Source organism: Chlorocebus sabaeus, chromosome 2, assembly GCF_047675955.1.
Source record: "Chlorocebus sabaeus isolate Y175 chromosome 2, mChlSab1.0.hap1, whole genome shotgun sequence".
In the NCBI taxonomy this organism is placed as follows: domain Eukaryota; kingdom Metazoa; phylum Chordata; class Mammalia; order Primates; family Cercopithecidae; genus Chlorocebus; species Chlorocebus sabaeus.
Window position 1 is genome coordinate 18,107,189 of NC_132905.1, and position 6,000 is coordinate 18,113,188.

General features: G+C 45.2%; 1 pseudogene; it reads right to left on the minus strand.

Moving 5' to 3' along the window:
* Window positions 1-3,321: 3,321 nt before the first annotated feature.
* Window positions 3,322-3,957, minus strand: LOC103245060 (large ribosomal subunit protein eL13 pseudogene; annotated as a pseudogene).
* Window positions 3,958-6,000: the final 2,043 nt, after the last annotated feature.

The window sequence follows — 6,000 nt, forward strand, 5'->3', positions numbered from 1 at the left end:
CTTGTAATCCTAACACTTTGGGAGGCAAAGCTGGGCAGATTGCCTGAGCTCAGGAGTTCGAGACCAGCCTGGGCACGGCAAAACTCCATCTTTACTAAAACAGAAAAAAAAATTAGCTGGGTGTGGTGGTGTGTGCCTGTAGTCCCAGCTACTTGGGAGGCTGAGGCAGGAGAATTGCTCGAACCCGGGAGGCAGAGGTTGCAGTGAGCTGAGATCGTGCCACTGCACTCCAGCCTGGGCAACAGCAAGACTCTGTTTCAAAAAAACAAAACAAAACAAAACAAAACAAATCACCAAAAAAAAAAAACAAACCTGATTTTAATTGGATTAAAGTTTTAATTATTAAAAGGGAGAAAGAATCTAATTACACCTACCCATGACATCATGCATCAAAACTGACTTTAATTGGGTTAAAGATTTAATTATCAAAAGGGAAAAAAGAAAGCCATGGTAAAATTAGGAAAGGAAAACATGTATTTATTTAGTCTTCTGGAGAGAAGAAAGTCCAAAGTCAAAAATGGATCAGGACTGGGGGGCCTGGGGGAGAATCTATTTTCTTGCCTTTTCCAGCTTCTAGGAGCCACCTGCTTTCCTTGGCTCGTGGCCCCATCTTCTGTCTTCAAAGCCAGCAGTGTAGCATCTTTCTCTTCTCTGGCCCATGCCTCCTTCCTTCCCTCCCTCCTCTGCTTCTGTCATCACATATTCTCTGATTCTGAGCCTCCTATTTCCGTCTTACAAGAACTCTTGTGATTACATTGAGTGCACCTAAGTAATGTAGGACTATCTCCCCATCTCAAGATCAATAACATCTGCAAAGTTCTTGTTGCCGTGTAAGGTGACATATTCACAGGTTCCAGAGATCAGGGCGTGGACTTCTTCAGGGAGTCATTATTCTGACTACCACAGTTGTACAGAGCTATACTGATATGGTAGGTGTCACCAAGGCTGGGCTTCAAGCCAGGTAACCCTGCCCAAGAAGCTCTCTACTGGCTGGGAGGGACTTTAGGGTAGTCTTTCAACAACTCTCTGAACCACCTCTATCAACATACAACAGAGCTTGTCAAGTATGTGAAGTTCCATTCTGATTCACTGTGTTTTACAGAATCTTGCTTTGAGAAGGTATTAGTTCTACTAGGCTCACCAGAAATTTGATATGGTCTCAACAAAGTCCCCTCCACCCCCACTCCAATGTCCTAGGCGACCAGAATTCAATGATCACTCAATGATCAGTGAAATTTATTCCCTCTGTCAACAGAGTAGCCCATGAAAACCCAAAGGCCTCTGCTTTCTAGGAATGGTCTAACAAATAGCACAAGCAAATCTATAGGAAGACACAAAATGTGATGTCATCAAGTGAACCTACAGAAGGTGAGATCTATGAGCTAATGAGCCCACACAATGAGCCAGGCATGATTCTAAGAGTGATATGTGCTACCTCATTTAACTTAGCTTACTTCATCCTGACCTTCTGACTATTCTTACATGCCTTTTACAGATGAAGGAAGTGAGATGCAGGAAGGTTAAAGCCAAAGCTTTCCCAGCTAGGAAGTGGCAGAGAAAGAAGTGAACATAGACCATCCAGATTCCACTGTTTATGTTCTGATCCACCAAGACTTCATAAATGGTAAATTCCCTCAATAAACTTGGGCCAAGGAAGCTGAAGGGTGGGATATCTGTTTGCATGGCACACTAGATAAATTCCCTGGGGCAGCACAGGCAGGTCCCAGAAGGTCGTGGAGCCTGTAAAGTGATGCAGAAACCTCTTCTCCCCCACTCTCGGTGCCGGTCTCCTAGCCTCTTTCAGACGGCCCTATTAACCAAGGACTTCCACCAAGACCTGCAAGGACAAATGTGGAATGTCTTGGCTTTCTTCTTTTTGACAGAGTTTCATTCTTGTCGCCCAGGCTGGAGTACAACGGCGCGATCTCAGGTCACAGCAACCTCTGCCTCCAGGGTTCACGCGATTCTCCTGCCTCAGCTTCCCGAGTAGCTGGGATTACGGGCACATGCCAACACGCCTGGCTAATGTTTCTATTTTTAGTGGAGACAGGGTTTCACCAAGTTGGCTAGGCTGGCCTCGAACTCCTGACCTCAGGTGATCCACCCACCTCGGCCTCTCAAAGTGCTAGGATTACAGGCATGAGCCACCGCACCCGGCCATGTCTTGGCTCTTACTAGGTTGTGTGAGCCCTCTGAGAATTGTATATAAGAGATTTTAATCCCTTTGCCTGGAAAAAAAAAAAATGCATCTATGCACATAATGCTTCAGGGGGTTCTAGTCAAAAGGGTTTAGAACAAACACTGGCTGAGAAGGACACAACATCACTTCTGCACATTCCTGCCAAAGATGTATAACCTGAATCTAACAATGAATAAACATCAGACAAGCCCCAAAGAGGAACATTCTATAAAATAAATGGCCTGTACTCTTCAAAAATGTCAAGGTCATGAAAGACAAAAAAGACTGAAGAACTGTTGTAGATTAAAGGAGACTCAAGAGACTTGAAAACTAAAGGCAACATGTATCCTAGATTGGATCCAGGACTAGGAAAAAAACACTGTTTTTTTTGCTCTGAAGATCATTACGGGGACCATTTGTGAAATGCATATGAAGTCTGTAGATTAGGCAAGAGTCAGAGAGAGGGGAACAGAAAGAGATGGGTAGAAGGGGAGTTATAGAACAAACTGAAATGTTCGTTTGGGGAATCTGTGTGAAGGACATTCAAAAATTCTTTTTTAATTTATTTTATTTTTAGACGGAGTCTCACTCTGTTGCCCAGGCTGGAGTGCAATGGTGCAATTTTGGCTCAGTGCAACCTCCGCCTCCCAGCTTCAAGCAATTCTCCTGCCTCAGCCTCACGAGTAGCTGGGATTACAGGCACACAGCACCACGCCTAGCTAGTCCTTGTATTTTTTTTTTTTTTTTTTTTTTAGTAGAGACGGGGGTTTCACTATGTTGGCCAGGCTGGTCTCAAACTCCTGACCTTCTGATCCACCCACCTCAGTTTCCCAAAGTGCTGGGATTACAGGTGTGAGCCACTGCACCCGGCCTCCCCTCCCCCTCCCCCTCCCCTCCCCCTCCCCCTCCCTTCCCCCTCCCCCTCCCCCTCCCCCCTCCCCTTCCCCCCCTCCCCCTCCCCTCCCCCTCCTTTTCTATCTGGACAGGGTCTCACTCTGTCACCCCTGCTGGAGTACAGTGTGCAATCATGGCTCAGCCCAGCCTCAATCTCCTGGACTCAAATAATTCTTCTGCCTCAGCCTCCCGAGTAGCTGGGACTACAGGTGCGCACCACCAGACCTGGGTAATTTTTTTTTCTTTTTTATCTCAAGTCTGCAAGAGGGCTTTATTTTTTCTTTCAACATTCTGTTCTGCAGCTTCCTTGGCTCTTTTTGCCCGTATGCCGAAAATCCGGGCGTTGGCACGGGCCATGCGGAGACTAGCGAAGGCTTTGACATTCTTCTCCTCCTCAGTGACGACTCGAGCTTTCTCCTTCTTGTAGACATTCTGGGTGGGCATGACCGGTCCTGTCAGTTGAGTGGCCAGTTTCAGCTCTTCAGCAGAACCGTCTCCCTTCTTGGGGGGCCGAGGGCTTCCTGAGGAAGAAAATGAGTTTGGAGAGGTACTCCTTCAGCCGCTGTACATTGGCCTGCAGGGACAGCAGTGGACTTGTTCCACCTCCTCGGATCCACAAAAATGCCAATGATCCGGGCCACCTTCTTGTGAATGCCGGCCACCCTGGGCTCCTCCAGGCTGAAGCCCTGACCTACACTTGCCTCCGTGTGGTACGGACTCACGATGGGCTGGCTGGGCCCCGATGCCACGCGGCGCACCTTGGCTTGCAGGGCCCTGACTCTCTGGATCTTCGGCGCCTGCTGGTTGAACCACGTGGCCATGCGCCGCTGCCAGTCCTTGCGAAAGTGGGGCTTCAAGATCATGCCATTCCGGCTGGGCGCCATGGGTGCCTACTGCCCTCCTGTGCAGGAAAATAGCCAAGCGGAAGCAACACCTGGATAATTTTGTTTGTTTGTTTTGTAGAGACGGGGTCTCACTTTGTTGTCCAGTCTGATCTCAAACTCCTGGTCTCAAGTGATCCACCCACCTCGGCCTCCCAAAGTGCTGAAAATACAGGCGTGAGCCACTATGCTGGGCCGATCATTCTTTATACTATTTTTTGAAACTTTTCTGTAAGTCTGAAATTATTTGAAATAATTTAAATCTTTTTAAAAATCCTAAAGTCTAGAGCCAGGTGCTTCATTATGGGTGCTTCATTATGGAGTAAATAAAAACTGCACCAAACCTGCATCCTTTCTGAGCTCTGCACACCCTCTCTACCTACAGAAAAGGGCTGACAAGAGTTCTCGTGAAACAAACCGCAGAATAGGATGGCAAAAAGTTCTGAAACTGTGGAGTGCAGTGCAACCCAGGGACCAAAAGCTCAAGTCACTCATCTCTAGTGGTCTGTGACCCTGAGCATGTCATTTAAGTTCTCAGTGCCTCAGTTGACTCATCTACCAAATTGACATCATGGTAGTATTTACCAAGGAGACTATCTATATGACACTGGGAAAGGCGTTCTTAAACAAGACACTACATACGAACCATAAAGAGGAATGTTGAAACATTTGAATTAAAATTTAAGACTTTTGAATGACAAGACACTATTAACAAAGTAAAATGACAAACCACAGAGAGAAGACTCAATCCGGACACAAGATCAGTATCCGGAATACGTAAAGAACTCCTATGAACGAATTTTTTAAAACCATAGGTAAACCTAACGGAAAAATGGGCCAGAAATGTGAACAGGCAATTCACAAAGAAAGAAACCTGGATAGCTGTAGGATAAGGTGCTGAATATCGCTCAATTCAAGAAAATTAAAATGAAATCCACAAATATATCATTCACAGTCATCATCGTAGTCAAAAATAAATAAATGAATAAAGTCTGAAAATATCAAAAGTTGGCAAGGAAATTTACAAATGGTACTTACACACTGCTGGCAGGAATATACTTCTTTAAATAATACTTCTTTGGCGAGTAATCTTGCTAAATCTTGTAAAGTTTAAAATGTGATCTACTACAAAGATAGCAATTCCACTCCTAAATGAGTATCCTGGAAAGCTCTGAAATGGGTACCCAAGGAGATATGTACTAGCAGGTTCAACGCAGCACCATTTGTAAAAAGAAGCAGGGCCGGGCGTGGTGGCTCACACCTGTAACCCTAGCACTTTGGGAGGCCAAGGCAGGTGGCTCACTTGAGGTCAGGAGTTCGAGACCAGCCTGGCCAACATGGTGAAACCCCCATCTCCATTAAAAATAGAAAAATTAGCTTGGCGTGGTGGCAGGCGCCTATAATCCCAGCTACTCAAGAGGCTGAGGCGGGAGAATCACTTAAACCCAGGAGGCGGAGATTGCAGTGACCTGAGATCACGCCACTGTATTCCAGCCTGGGCAACAGAGCGAAATTCCGTCTCAAAAACAACAACAATAACAAAAATCAAAACAAAACAAAAACCTAACTTCCTTAGTACAGATACATAAACTGTGGCTGATTCATACAACACAATACTAGACAACAAATAAAATAAATACAGTAGAGCAGTAGTTCTCAAACTTCAGGGTATATCGAAATCATCAGAAGGGCTTGGTAAAGGACATATGACTGGGTCCTACCCCTAGAGTTTCTGATTCATTCAGTGGAAATTTGCATTTCTAACAAATTATCAGATGTTGCTGATGCTGCTGGTCCAGGGACTACGCTTTAAGAACCAGTAAACTAGTTACATGTTTCAACACACTTAAATCTTAAAAACCTAGTACAGTTTTAAAAAAAAGTCATAAGAGGATATATAAACTGTGCCTAAACACTATTAAACAACACTATACAGTTTATGGATATGTCTTTTATGATAAAAGTACAAAATATAGGCTGGGCACTCTATAACTGGGCTCATGCCTGTAATTCCAGTGCTTTGGGAAGTCAAGGTGAGAGGATCCC